Source organism: Rattus norvegicus, chromosome 3 (genome assembly GCF_021556685.1).
Source record: "Rattus norvegicus strain SHRSP/BbbUtx chromosome 3, alternate assembly SHRSP_T2T, whole genome shotgun sequence".
Taxonomy (NCBI): Eukaryota; Metazoa; Chordata; class Mammalia; order Rodentia; family Muridae; genus Rattus; species Rattus norvegicus.
Window position 1 is genome coordinate 161463792 of NC_141536.1, and position 15498 is coordinate 161479289.

General features: G+C 53.2%; 1 protein-coding gene across 3 annotated transcripts in view; it reads right to left on the reverse strand.

Annotated features, from left to right (window-relative positions):
- The window catches only part of Bmp7 (bone morphogenetic protein 7), a 76916-nt gene that overhangs the window by 31198 nt on the left and 30220 nt on the right, over positions 1 to 15498 (reverse strand). Inside the window, exon 1 of one of the 3 annotated variants that reach the window (XM_087654841.1) lies at positions 4316 to 4418. The gene's annotated coding sequence lies outside the window, so the exon portion shown is untranslated. 3 annotated transcript variants of the gene reach the window in all.

The following is a 15498-nucleotide window of genomic DNA, read 5'->3' on the forward strand; positions in this document are numbered from 1 at the left end:
AGCTCATCCTTAGCTCTGGTGTCTGCCTGAGTAAAAGGAGAACAGGGTCACCTTACATGGCCATTGGGAAGAGCCAAGGAAGACAGGTACACTCCCTGGTGTTCCCGAGACGCACGCTGTACTGGTTATGGCAGGGTTAGTGGATTCCCCCTGCTATACTCTAGGAAACCCCAGGACTTGCTTGAGTATTCTCAAAAGACTGTCAGCGGTGGACGTCACACACGTGAAAAGGCGCTCACAGCCGTGCAAGACTCTCTCAAAACGACCACCACCAATTCCTCCTGTCTGTCTGACCAGGATGCATTCCCTCATCCAGCAGAGGAAGCTGGTCTCCATCTTTGATGTCCAGACTGATTGTGTGACCTGTTGCGTCAACAGGTCCCTGTGGGAATAAGGTCCAGGCAGGGCCAGGCCTTGAGAATCTGAGTTGCTTCTAGATTTGTCCCCTGCAAACTGAGTCACCAGGTCAGCAAGCCTTGCTGCAGTGGGGGTTGGGGAAGGGAGACGAGGGGACCCTCCTGTGCTGGATAGTTTCATGTCAACTTGACATGGGCTAAAGTCATCTGAGAGGAGGAAACCTCAATTAAGAAAATGCCTCCAAAAAAAAAAAAAAAAAAAAGAAAATGCCTCCAAAGGATTAGGCTGTTCACAAGACTGTAGGGCATTTTTAAATCAATGACTGATGTGGAAGGGCCCAGTCCATTGTGGGTGGGGCCCTTCCAGGGCTGGTGGCCCTGGGTTCTATAAGAAAGCAAGCCGTGATGAGCAAGCCAGTAAGCAGAACCCCTCCGTGGCTTCTGCATCAGCTCCTACCTCTCTAGCTTCCCGCCCTGTGTGAGTTCCTGTCCTGACATTCTTTGATGTCGAACAGTGCTGTGGAAGTGTAAGCCAAATAAACCCCTTTCTCCCCAACTTGATTTTGGTCATGGTGTTTTGTCACAGCAATAGAAGAACCCCTGGCTCTGACGTCTCCTGAAGAGGGGGAAAGAGATCGTTCAGCTGGAGGTCTGCAAAAAGAGTATATCAACTACTTTTCCATTGCTGTGATAAACACCATGACCAGCAGCAACTTAAACAAAAAGGTGTTTATGTTAGCTATGTCTCCAGGGAGTAGATTCAATCCATCATCACTATCAGGGAAGTCGGGGTGTCGATCAAAGAAAGCTCAGCAGCAGGACCAAGAAGCCGGCAGATCATAGACACGCTGTCCATCAACAAAGCACAGCAGCAGGAGCAAAAGGCTTCAGTGTTCTTTGGAAAGTCGGTTGGATGGTGTTTTGCTGGGGCAAACATGTGAAGGAACATTTAGCTGAAGCAGACACAGGACGGAGGATGTTCTGCTAAAGCAAGCACATGAAAGGGCACATCGTGAAGAATTCTTAGCTAACAACACGCATGCACTGGTCCTCCTTACATGCATAGTTGGGCTGCATTTGTCAGGACTCCATTCCTAAGTGAGGTGTCAGCTTGGGCATCTCAGCTCCCAGCTTCATCGGTGACCTCCCATGGCCCCAGAAACAGAAGAGCCACCTGGCTAAGCGCTTTCCTTAGCAGAGTAGCTGTGACTCGAAACTACTCACTGTGGACAGTCAGCTCCAGAGAAAGGTTACCCGGACAATATGCAGGACGCACAGTACTGAAACCAGTCCCCCAAGAGGACTGCCCAAAACACTACAGGATGTCCGAGGCAGGAGAGTGCTCCACGGCCACCTCAAAGAACTGCATAAACCTACTTGGTGGCAAAGGGACGTGGGCACTGAGCAGAAGGGGTGCACAGCATGTCAACACCTGGGAATACAATCTAACTCAGGGAGGAAAGGAGGGAGGGAGGAGAGGAAGGAAGGGAGGGAGGGAGGGAGGGAGGGAGGGGAGGAGGAAGGGAGGGAGTGGAGGAAGGGAAGAAGAGGGAGGGAGGGAGGAAGGAAGGAAGGAAAGAAGAGGGAGGGAGGGAGGGAGGGAGGAAGGAAGGAAAGAAGGGAGGGAGGGAGGAAGGAAGGGAGTGGAGGGGGAAGGAAGGGGAGGAAGGAAGAGGAGGAAGGAAGGAAGGAAGGGAGAGAGAGAGAGAGAGAGAGAGAGAGAGAGAGAGAGAGGAAGAAAAAGATTAAACCTCAAGTATGCACTAGAGAAATTAAAGCATAAGGCGCCTTCCCCATCCTCACAAGATTTCCTGGTTTTCGGGAAATCAATGATGGAGCTGGAGAGATGGCTCAGTCCCTAAAGGGTAGGCTCACAAGCAAAGCCAACAGCAATGCTGTCTTAGTCAAGCTGATCAAGAAAGTACAAGACGGGAAGACAGGCTCCAAGCCTACACAGCCAAGTCGGCATGTGGCTGCCTCAGAGGCCAAGTGTAGCCGATTCTGATAGGACACAAGGAAGAAGTCGGCTGCAGCCGCTGTCAGGGAAAAGCAAATGGAAACGAAAGTGGGTACAGGCGCTTGCTGCTGCCAGCCTGACAGGCCTAGTTCAAGTCCCAGATCCACAGGGTAGAGAGAGGAGCCCCAGGTCGTCCTCTGCAAACTGACAAACAAATGTGAAAGATAAAAAGGACAGGGCAGGCGGTTCAGTCAGCAAGGTGCTTGTATTGCAAGCATGAGGACCCAAGTTCAAATCCCCAGCATCTATTTAAAAAACTGGGCATGGCAGTGCTTGGGAGGCAGAGACAGGGGGATCCCTGGGTTTTAGTTAGCAGCCAACCTAGCTGAATTGGTGAGCACCAGGGTCAGGGAGAAATGGTGTCTCCAATAATAAGGCATTCCTGAAGATGACACCTGATTTCAAATTCTGGCCTCCAAATATGAGCACATGAACCACCCCCATATATGAACCACATGCTGTACATTTCTTTTTCTGGCTTGAGTCTGAACAGATCTTATGCACGCTGTCACACCTACTGTGCATCAAATGTGCAGCCGCCCTGCATGCTGTCACACCTACTGTGTGCATCCTATGAGCAGCCCTGCATGCTGTCACACCTACTGTGTGCATCCTATGAGCAGTCCTGCATGCTGTCATACCTACTGTGTGCATCCTATGAGCAGCCCTGCATGCTGTCACACCTACTGTGTGCATCATATGTGCAGCTGCCCTGCTGTGTCCAGAAAACAGCGTTTCTTTGTAGTCATCCACCATCTCTGGCTCTTACACTCCTTCTGCAATGATCCCTGAGTCTAGGGAAGCGTGTGTGTGTGTGTGTGTGTGTGTGTGTGTGTGTGTGTGTGTGTGAGAGAGAGAGAGAGAGAGAGAGACAGAGAGACAGAGAGACAGAGAGAGAGAGAGAGAGAGAGAGAGAGAGAGAGAGAGAGAGAGATAGAACTGTCCCATTTAAGGCTGAGCACTCCATCGTCTCTTATTCTCTGCACCCTGACTAGTTAGTTGTGGGTCTCTCTGTTGATCTCCATCTACTGCAACAAGAAGCTTCTCCGATGAGGGCCGAGAGACGCTCTATTTTTTAAATGGATAAAACTCACGGGTGGGGATCCCGATACTCGGCACAGCGCCCCCTGCAGGAATAAGGTCCTAAAGCTTGCAGCCCTCGATCAGGAAACCTGTTTGTGTACTCTTTGGACTCTAGAAGGTGGAAACTTCAACTGGTCTGAGGTTATCCTCTGGGCTGCGTGGTAGCAAGTGCACGTACACACACGCACACACACACATGCATACATACATACGCATACACACAGATGTGTGCACACATGTACGCACGAGCGCGCGCGCGCGCGTGCGCACACACACACACACACACACACACACACACACACACAGCATCAAGACACAGAAGGTCACCTTCTCCCCTCCAGAAACCCAGGCTTCCCTAGAGCCCCACTCTGTATGGCGTGAACTTGTGCTGACCCCATGCAGGCACTGTGCTGTTAATAATTAACCACCTGGCCGTGGAACGCAAGCTGCCAGGCCCAGGGCACCTCCTCCCAAGGAAACCGGTGGATGTCAGAAACCTACCAAACCGAGCCCTGGAGGGGAAGTGGGTGGAGCTGCCCTCCACACACACATCAGGTCTCCCAACACATGCTCCCTGGAAAGTTCTGCCGCCATGGAAAGTGGGTATTTTAAATCTCCAGTGTGGGAGGGCAGAGAGTCCTGTCTGGGACTTCTGACTACTCTGAGGCTATTTCTAGTCTTCAAACCCCAGGAGCCTTCAACCATTCCCTTGGGGATACCCACCTGTCCTGCTATCAAGACTACCAAGAATGGTCTTTTTCTTGGGAAGAAAAAGACAGGGCCCCCCTGGAAAATCTGAGGGCTCTCGACCACAGGCGAAGGCCTGTTTCAGAGCCCAGTCCCACCTTGGGGAACATACCTTATTTGATTCCTGCCAGAGGGCCCAGTACCCAGGGTCTTGAGGGCCCAGGAGGACCTTGAAGTCCCTGCAAGACATCTTAGTTGCAGCTGAAAATGGGGAGTGTCTGTATCGCTGCCGGTGGTGGCTGGAAGGGAATCTGGGTGGTTGCCTTAAAGAGATAGGACTAAAAGTGTTCTCAAAGTCACACACGGTGGTGTAGGCCTACAACCCCAACTACTAGGACAATTTCAAGTTCAAGGCCAGCCTGTGCAATCTGGGTAAACTCTGCCTCAAAGTGAAAATGAGAGAGAGAGAGAGAGAGAGAGAGAGAGAGAGAGAGAGAGAGACAGACAGAGACAGAGAGAGACAGAGAAAGAGAGAGACAGAGAAAGAGAGAGACAGAGAAAGAGAGACAGAGAAAGAGAGACAGAGAGAGTTAGAGGTGTGTGCGTGCGCGCAGAGGGGCGCATAGCTCAGTAGTAGAGTGAATAATTAATGAACTCCAGGCCCTGAATTCAAGTTTCAGAATTAAGACAGGTTCCCCAATATCACAGCCTGAGACTCAGCTGGAGCTCCTCCAGGGACCCTCAAGTGCAGTGTGCCACCTGCAGGGACCCTTAGGCAGGGGTCACCACCTGCAGGGACCCTCAGGCATAGCCCACCACCTGCAGGAATCCTCAGGCATAGCTTGCCACCTGCAGAGACCCTCAGGAATACCTCACCACCTGCAGGGACCCTCAGCAGAGCTCACCACCAGAAGGGTCTCTCAGTCATAGCTCACCACCTGTGAGGTCCAAAATCACCAGAGTCATCCTTAGTAAAAGGAAACAGTGGACAGTCAGTCATCAACATGACATGACGGTTGGCGGAGCACCCTCAACCATGAAAAGAGGCCACTTCTAAAAGTCAGAAAAGGCTAGGAACTGAGTCACCACCCCCACCACCCCAGTCCATTTCAGACATCTGCTGTCTTCCTCTGTAATATGTATGCCATTTTAATCTTTGCAATAGGGTCCCTCTGTGAACTTGGAGCCTCATGTTTGCGGTTGCCCAAACCAGCTAGCCAGCAAGAGCACCAGGATCCATCTGTCTCTCTGCCCTCCACAGAGGGATTGTGGATTCACATCACTGTGCCCCGCCTTAAAAACAGAACACAACAAAGAAACAAAACAAAGAAGAAGGGTCTCCCAGGCTGGCCTCAAATTCACAGAGATCCACCTGCCCCTACCCACTGAATGCTGGCATTAAAGGGTGCCTGACTGCCCCGCGCTCCCAGCTTTCCTTTGTGTGTTAAGCCTCCAGATCCAGGTCTTTATGCTTATGCACCGAGGACTTTATTCCACCGAGCCATCTCCCCAGCCTGAGAGCTTGTACTTTTAACCCATTAAATGTGTGGTCCCTTGTTACAGCCCCCGGGCCAGCATCAGCATCAGGGGTCTATGCCAGAGCCGGGGACAAAGGCAGCCAGAATGGGGTCTGAGGACCAGAGCCCAGGACAGCGATGCACAAATTGGGGGGCCAAAGTGCTAACGAAGCACCTAGAAGAAAAGACTATGGGAGAGGAAAAGAAAAGCACAAGACGTGGGGGAGGAGGCTCAAGGGGACACCCCAGCAGGGCAAGAGGAAAATGAGCAGAAGCGGTATAGACCAGTATAGACAAGAGGGCTGGCACAAGTGTATGTGACAGAGGGGACAGAGAGGACCACGTATGAGACCAGTGGGGAGAGGGTACAGGTGGCTATGAGTCCACAGGTGACTGGGGTCACAGCCCGCAGGCTTCTGGCCACTGTAAGTCAGGTGCTAAGCGCTGGAGAATAGAAAGAATGTTGGGGGGCAGAACCTTTGCCAGTTATCCCCCCACCCTCCTCATCTTCCACACCTTCATCCCACTAGGCACGATTCGGGGACGGGGAACAGAGAGTACAAGCAATCCCATTCCCGTCTAGCATGATGTCATGTGGGCAGAGCCCTCATGACTCAGGAGAGAAGGCACTTGGATGCTGTACCTGGAGCCAGCCCAGGATGCACACGCATACTCCAGGCCTCGAGGAGGCCCGGGAGGCAGATCAAAGTCCTGAGGCGAAGTTGGCCCCTGCAGGGTCAGGTCACCCGGCGCCTGGAGCTGCCCACCTCAGTGTTAGGAAATGCCCTGCTTTTCCAACAGGGACCTAAATGGTCCTGGCGTCCTTGAGGCTGGCTGATGAAGTCAGAGAGGCCGATGCTTTTTATAAACCGTTTTCTGGAGGACTTACATATCCAGGAAGACCAAAATTAAGTCGTTTGGGAGAAAGGTGGAAAAACAGAGGAAAGCCACAACATCTCTTACCACAGACTGAGCTGGGGCCACCCACAGCCTTCCCAGCCAGCCCAGGACTGGCAGGCTGCCCACCGAGGAAGCCCACCAGGCAGAGGGCCCAGGACGTCCTGCACGGCAACCAGAAGGGCCATGCTGCTACATGCAGGGAACAAGCGGCCATTCATGCTCGGGACTTCAAGAGCCTGTCTGGAAGAAGATGGGTTTGGAAGGTATCAGGGTCTCCAAAGTGTGCCCCATTAGCAGAGGGCCAAAGGCTAACAGGGTTTATGGTGAAACAAACACGCTGGCCTCCAGAGATGTCCTGCCACACATATGTACATTAAAGGCTCTGACCTCAAGATGGCTTAAAGGGCTCACACAAAGCATGATCCCCAGAACCCACACAGTAGGAAGGAACCGAGTTCTTCAGATGGTCCTCTGGTCTCACACACACACACACACACACACACACACACACACACACACAAAAGCACACCCAACAAATACGTAAGTAACACAAAATGAATATGTATGTAAAAAAAATTTAAAGAAGAGTGAACGTTTCTCTCTGAATGTCATAAGTGTCCCAAGACATGGACTGGATTCCCAGCTCCCTGGGATTTTTGCCCACTGGTCCTATCTGATCCCCATGGAAACCGACTCCCAAATCCCAGGGCGATCGCCCACACTGACTAGGGAGAGACTCCGGGTACCTCCTCCCACCGCCTGCAGGGACCCTGACTGGTACTCTAGACTTGGAAACTGGGGGCAGGGAAGCTGCCCATTCACTCCCCTTGGTGAGGTCCACTTGGACACAGTGCACACAGTCAAGGACTGAGCCACACTGTTCATCCGGTGACACATCGAACATCATCACAGAGAGACCTCGGGAGGCCACCCTACACACACACAAGAAACTGTGGGGAGCCCTGTGGAGCTCTGAGTCAGCTCCGTGTCCTCCTGACGGACCCCTGACTGCTGGTGGTGGTGCAAAGGCGGATCTTTCCAGACTTGCACCAGTCGCCCCCGTTTCCTGCAGCCTCCAGCTCTACCCTGAAATAGGGCAAGGAAACCTCACTCCTCCTCACGGACACTCGGGAAGGCATCAACGAGCCAACATGAACAGCTTTCTCACCGTGTCACCTTTCCAACCTTTAGGGAAAGAAAAGAACCACAGACAGACTGTTTTAAGCTTCCAAAACCCAGATACCAAAAGAGGAAGGGAGCATGGTGTAGCAAGAAAATGAACTTGGCGTTGGCGGTGCGTTGAGCCGCAGACAGAAGAAGCAAGAGACGCCATGGCTGTGCCCTGCCCCGGGGCCCTCTGTAGTGTGCAGAGGACAGTCCAGTCACCTTCAGGCTTATCTCACTCTCACAAACAGAAGTCCCCACTATTCAGAGTGTGAACTTTTCAGAGCCTAGTGCAAACCTTATTCTTTTTTTTTTTTTTTGTGGTTCTTTTTTTTTTCGGAGCTGGGGACCGAACCCAGGGCCTTGCGCTTCCTAGGCAAGCGCTCTACCACTGAGCTAAATCCCCAGCCCCGCAAACCTTATTCTTGCAAGTCGACACTCTCCTCGTGCTCCCGTGCTCCCCGAACCATGGGGCACAGACCAGTAAACACCTGATTTATGCAAATGAGATATCACCAGCTATCGAGTAATCAGATTAAGTCAGGAACATGTGGACATGTAGGTGCATCGAAAACACCTCAGACAAAACCACCTCAGGGAGCTAAGGAGATGAACCAGTCTGTAAAGTTGCCTTGCGGAAGCACCCGGATCTGAGCTCAATCCCTCAGCAAACTGTGGACAAGCTGAGGTGTGTTCGTGTGATATCACACTGAGGAGATGAAGGTCCCTGGGGCTCGCTGGCTGCCCAGTGAAAAACTTCACGTCAAAATACAAAAAACGAGGGGCTGGAGAGATGGCTCAGTGGTTAAGAGCACTGGCTTCTCTTCCAAAGGCCCGGAGTTCAATTCTCAGCAACCACATGGTGGCTCACAACCATCTGTAATGGGATCCAATGCCCTCTTCTGGTGTGTCTGAAGACAGCTACAGTGTACTCACATACATAAAATAAATAAATCTTCAAAAACAAAAAAACCAAAGTGGATAGTATCTGTGGTCATGGCATACAAGTACACACATGCACACTTACACGCTCACATGGGCATACACAAAACCATTTCATGGTTAACAGGCCCATTAGTTTATCAGACATATTAAGGCCAACGAATGATACACCATGCAGAGAGGGCACCTGGGCCAGCGAGACGGCTCTGCAGGTAACTGCACTTGCCTTCAAGCCTAAGGAGCAGGTATAAAGACCACAGCACCCTCAGTGGCTTCAGGTCCGAGTCTAACCTGTGTTTGGTCCCAGGACCCACACAGTAGGAGAGAACTATGCCAGGAGGCTGCAGGAACACTGTTTACTAGCCTGTGGCATTTCAGAAATGTGACCAGGGCAAGCCTGGAAAGATCCGACTCTGGGCCACCAGCCGCAGACAGAGGTCCATCCAGAGGACACTGGGCTGACTCACAAGTTCCACAGGGCTCCCCACAGTTTCTTGGGGGTGTGGGGGAGGGCTCCAAGGTGTCACTGCCTCACTGTGATGATGTCCGATGTGTCACCGGATGAACAGTGCGGTTTAGGCCTTGCTCTGTGTCCAATCTCAGCACCGGGGAAGCAGACGCACACACACCCCACCCCGGTCCCCACGTCTGCAGCACCAGGCAGTGGCCTGAGAACCCTCACACCAAGGGAGCTGATGCGGCTTTCGAACGTCACCAGTCAACCCTGACAAACACAAACCTGCAGAGCTGTGTGAAGGACAGTGAATGCTCGTGACCACTTCCGAGCTTAAGAGTCTCCACAGCTGGCTTGGAGAGGTGGCTCGGCGGTTAAGAGCGCCGGCTGCTGCTCTTCCAGAGGTTCTGAGTTCAAATCCCAGCAACCACGTGGTGGCTCACAACCATCTGTAATGGGATCCGATGGCCTCCTCTGGTGTGTCTGAGGACAGTCACAGTGTACTCACATACATACATACATACAGACATACATACATACATATATACATACATACATAAATAATGGGGGCCTCAGGAAGCAGGGAAGGGGGTCAGAGGGAGCAAAGAGAAGGAGTAGCTAAGAAAAATGGTTCCTACTTTTGTGCTTGCTAGGTGTTGAGAGCCAGGCCAGACCTTGATTATCCTATGAACGAGGCTCTTGGGTTAGAAAGGAGAGGCTGGACTCTTCTCAGATCTGGATGGGAGGGGTTGGGGATTTAGCTCAGTGGTCGAGCGCTTGCCTAGGAAGCGCAAGGCCCTGGGTTCGGTCCCCAGCTCCGAAAAAAAGAACCAAAAAAAAAAAAATCTGGATGGGATTCTGCGAGCAGGTGGATTCAGGTAGATTCAGGCACTGTAATCAGCGGGAGCCTAGGGGCGAGGCAATGAACAAGCTGAAGGGAGGTCGGAATGCAGCTCTGGCCCCTTCACAGCGGCTGGCCCCAAAGGCTGACACCTCCTTCCAACCTGGGCACCAAGGCCTCAGGGCTCTCACTGTTGGCTCTCGGTGACCTGAAGTCCCTGCCCCACCAGGGCCACTCTGCCGCCTACAGAGTCCACCGGCTACTCTGTTTCCACACCTAGGTGCTACAAAAGTTGTGTCAGAGGCTGGAGAGGCCACTGACCATCAGCCACCCCAGAAGAAGGCCAAACACCCACGGCACCAGAGCTAGGAGCCCTGTCTGAATGATGCCCTATGGAAGTGTAAGTTCTACAACAAGGGGATGCAACCTTGTCTATGAACTGCCACCCCCAGCAGGGGAGTGGACCACAGCTACCCCCCCCCCACCCCCCTGCCAGAACGTTGGCCAACAGCACCCTCCCTCCCGGCCCCACCCCTCTATTCCTATGGGCCTCTCTGAAACCTTTCACAAACCTTCATTTCAGGGCTGGGAAGAAGGCTTTTAGGGGACTTGGCTCAGGTCTGTAACCTTTCAGGGCAAGTCGGGCAAGGAAGTGCATGTATAATTTCAGTGCTAAGGATATGCAGAGCAGACTGGCTGGGAAGGAAGATTAGCCAAACTGCAGACTCTGTGAAAGACAGTATGTCAGACATGAACGTGGAGTATAATTGAGGGAGACACCGGTTTATCATCTCTGGTTTATGCTTACACACACACACACACACACACACACACACACACACACACACACGGCGGGGGGGGACGGAGAAGGGAGAGGGGGAGAGAGAGAATGAGAGAGAGAGAGAGAGAGAGAGAGAGAGATACACTCACATGCACACGTATATACGGGCACACATGCACTCTCATGAGCGTGCACACACACACACTTCACAGTTGGCCCTGGAGAAACCTTGACCTGAGACCAGGGCCCCACAGGCTTTCCCGGCTGGCTGCCTCTCTCTTGTCAGGCAGCTGCATTGCCGACTGCAGGAAGCAGTGCTGGGTTCCATTAGTCGAGCCCAAGAGAAAGAAGATGGCACCCATGGGGGTGACAGTGGGAGGAGGAAGGAAGAAACCAGAGCTTGCAGAAGCCTCGGTCGTCCACTGCTCCTGACCCATGTTTCACACAGCGGAGGGCTTTGTGGAAATAGCCGACCCCTCGGAAACAGCACCTGTTTCCCCCTAGTCCTCACGGTGTTAGCGTCTGAGAAGGCATTTGTTATCCCGGCTACAGATGACCACTCATAAGCAAATTGAAAAATATCGATTCCTGTTGCCTCCCCTCCAAGGAGGCTGAAGCAGTTACAGGCCCTGATATGAAACACATATGTTGATACATTTGGAAAAACAGGTTCCTAGAGGCAAGCAGGGGTCCCAATCCAAGAGCGGAGTGCTTTCGGAATTAAGGCGTCTGATCAAGTTATCCAGACAGACCGGATCCTACAGCCCACTGTCCCCAGATGCAGCCCAGCATCAAGAACCCAGGGCCCCAGCACCTGCAGCCATTCCCCTGTCAATGAGAGCCCATCGACCCCCAGACTCTGGAGCAGCCCCCGGCTGGCTCTGCCTAATATGATTCTCTCAGAGAATTGAGCGCTGTTATAATTGTAGGCAATTTTCACGTTTTTAGCAATTGAACTCAGATAGTGAGGTAAGACTGAAATCACAGCAGTTGGCAAGCGTGGGGGGGGAACCAACCAGTCCATGAGCAGATGCCCCGGGACCTCTGCACACAGAGGCTACCTGTGGGCACATCCCCGTGGCGCACAACACCTCCACACAAGAGGCACTGGCCCTACAGCAAGAGGCCAGACTATTCCCACAGTAGGCATTCTCTGAGTGCCTACCGTGTGCCTTAGACTTCACTCCTGCAGAAAGCCTCTGCAGTTGCCATTCAGAATCTATTCAGAGCTCCATGAGGCCCTGCCAGGCCAGCAGCCTGTGAACTTCACGCACTCGTGCATCTGGAGGTGGCTGACTGGGCCGCCTCACGACATTGTTAGGACAAGCCAGAAAGGTCATTTGCCTTCTCTACCTCAGTTTCCCTGGTGGATATCCGGCTGACCTATGACCCAGCTCGCAGAACTGTGTAAGGAGGAATGCATGCCCTGGTCAGCCTTCATCTTGGGTCACATGCCTCGGTTCTCTGCAAAGTGGGGGGAGAGGAAGCCTCGACAGGGTTTTGTAGCCACACAGGCAGATTCTGTGACCGCCGCCGCTCAGGGGGACAGCTACCACTTCTGGCACAGAGGTAGATCACTGGGAGAGGAGGCAGAGGATTATATCTCAAACGCTGCCCTCCCCGTGCACAGGTCTACAACAATGCTGGGGCTGACTGGGGACCCCTGCCCAGATTGACTTCATGGGATTCAGTGCCGACCGGGGTCTGAGAAAATGAGAACCCCCTGCCAAGTACCCTGCTGAACCCCAACAGGACTTTATCACAAGTGCCCCACAGATATGCCCTGTTAGCACTGACACCCAAGAAGCCGGGTGTGGGTGAAGGATGGGAGGAAAGGAAAAACACACAGATCAAACCAGCCGCCGTAGCCCACCAGCTGACCTCAGACCACAGGAAAGGAAGCCAGTGGGCACTTGGCTCCAGGACACAGAGCAGGACCGGCCGGCTGACTGCCGTTCCAGAACTAACTTGATTGGACACAGTGGCTTGCCATCCTCCCCGCTGGGTGGCATTGAATGCAAGCTTTTTCCAGAGTGACCCTTGCAAATTAGTGAGGGGACCCTGAGAGGAACCAAGCAGCACCAAGAGCCATTATCTGCCTTGTCCAAGGCTCAGAGCTGGGGTCTGGAGTGTTACCCAGGGAAAGGGGCCTTTAGAAGAGATGGTGGTCCTAAACCGGGCTTTCCACAGCTGCCCTCTCTTATGATCTTCCAGGATAGCGCTGGTCTGCTGCTACATAGTGCTTGCTGCTAAGGCAACTCACATCCCAAGCTTACGCCCTTGTGCCGAGGTGTAGTGGCAAGAGCTAGAAGCCAGGAGATGCAAAAAGCAGACACATAGGCCTTTAGAAGCAGGGGGAAGACTGGAAGCTTCTGGAAGGATCCCCACTCTCAACTGGTCTCCTCCCACCCCAGTGAGATGGACAGACAGAGTCTGGAACACTCACAAGAGTAGGTATCTGTTCTGTGAGGAAAAAAACAGTCTACCAGGGGACAAGCCATTGGTCACCAGGGCTAAAGCAGGAGTGCCCCACGTTCTGCTTATCTGACACTAGAGTTGGCCAAGATGGCAGCCACCTGCCCGGACAGAGCCTGGCACCTGGAACACATGGGCTATCTCAAGAAACGTCGACACCCAGCTCAGACCTGGCTGCACCCAGCCCACACTGGCAGCTTTATCGGATCTTTGATCAGTCTAACTGATCCCAATGCATAACCATGGTTGAGAATCTCATGGTTGCGGCTCAGAATGCAAGTGGTGCAGGGTGGGCCAGCCTCAGAGACCTGGGTTCAAGTCCCCACTCTGCCACTTCCTGACCATGTGACCTCAGCTGAGTCACTCAGTTTGTGGAAGGAGGATAACACTAAAGAGGCCCTTTGTGGGGGTGGAATACCCACCGTGTTACTGCAAACGGAAAACCCCCAAAATGGGAGATGTCCCAGTCCTCGTGCTAGAGATAGATGTCTCTTTGCTGTGTCTGAATGTGGTTATATAAAAGGCCATCAAATCCTGAGCCTGCAACCAAAGCCATGTCCACCTGAAAGTCCCCACAGAGGACAGGGTGAGGTGAGGTGCCACCCCTGGGGCCACCTTGAGACCACTGTGGGATATGGAGACCAGAGACCCTTTCTCTGGCCCTCGGCCCCAGCAGAGCTCTACAGCAGAGCCCTGTGGTTCTCCATGTATGTCCTGAGGTACAGAGCCATGGCCTACCCTGGTGTGGATAAGAGGTCATGCTCTACCTGCTCACCCTGGGATAGAGGGAGGGAAGGCAGATGCCTCGAAGGTTGGATGCAGCGGGCTGCAGAAAGAAGCTGTGGGCAGGTTTGTAGCTGTTCTTGCAGTGGGAGCACCCTGGATGGGATGCCTCCTCTAAGTGAGGTGCGAAAGCCAGATGTCCTGCAGGAGGCCGCCGTCCCCACCTACAGGCACTCAGAACAAGAAAGGCTGGACTGGGTTGGGGGGGGGGGACAGTAAGCCACCCCTTTGGCCTCCTCTGCTGCGAATATCTCTCTGGAAGGACAGACAGAAATAGCCCCCTCTCCCTCACAGTGACTTGGGCTGAGGTTGATCCAAACCCTGGCATTAGAGAGGCTGAGGTCACCTTCCTGGCAGCCAGAGGCCCTGGGATGAAGCAGGGGACATTTTTTCAGCCAGCTGCAGACAACATCTCTACCTTGGGGGAATGACAGGGCCTGGCCTCCTGAGGCTCCTGGTGCAAACACATCCCTGCAGTGCAGGAGGAGCAAGCTGGGAAGCTCCCAGTTTGCAGATGGAAACAGGAGCAGAAACAAGCCTGGGGCACGGAAGCTGACTGGTCCAGCTCCAGGCTCAGGGTCCAGGAAGAAAGTCTAAGCTCCTGATCCTTTCGTGTCAACCCCGGGGCCAAAGCCTCCAGAATGAAGCCTCCATCTTCTAGGCCCACCTCTGAGCTCCGGCTCCCCAGCAGCCAGCCAAGGGCGGCTCTGGCTACCTCTCCAGCCTTTCCAGAGATCTGGGGCTTGGCTTGAGGCAGGGACAGACCATGGAAGGCTTCCAACTCCAAGAGATCAAGAGGACTTGGTGGAAAGTGACTCCCACAGGGGAGAGACGCTGAAGCCAGCCCACAGCTGGCTAATCCCAGCACCCCTGGAGTGTCTCTGGAGCCTGCCAGGAAGCCAGATGTCCAGGCCCTGAGCAGCTGGGTGGCTCGGGGGCAGCAGAGCGCAGATCCCAGGGAGGTGGCAGAACTGGGAGGTGGGGGAGGGGCGGGCACTGGGCTGGGCGAGTGGGAGGCTTGGGACAGAAGATGCACAGTTGGGGACATGCAAAAGAGCCAACGTCTATACCTAGCTCAGGCCTGAATCCTCAGGCACATGCCTATGCCTAAAGTATACAAGTCCTCAGAAGCCCAGAGAAGAGGGCAGCGCTGTGGAAGTCTGCAGCTAAGAACTCTCCCCCTCCTACAATGAGGGAGACCATTACTGAGGAGCCGTTTACTGTGGAGAATATTCTCAAAAAAAAAAAAAAAAAACTTCTCCATAACCCTGGGAGGGAGACACCACCATGATCACTCCCTCTCAGAGGAGAAACTGAGTCTCCAAGGCCACCACCATTCTAGCAGGATTTGAATCCAGGTTCTTAAAGCTGGGTTGCCACCCCCATGCCTCCAGAGAAGCACCTAGGTTCAAAAGCAACTGAGTAAACAGCATTAACAGAAAACAAAGCCAAAGGTTAACCTTAACTCCTGGAGAAGGGAGGCATTCTGTGAGGCAGG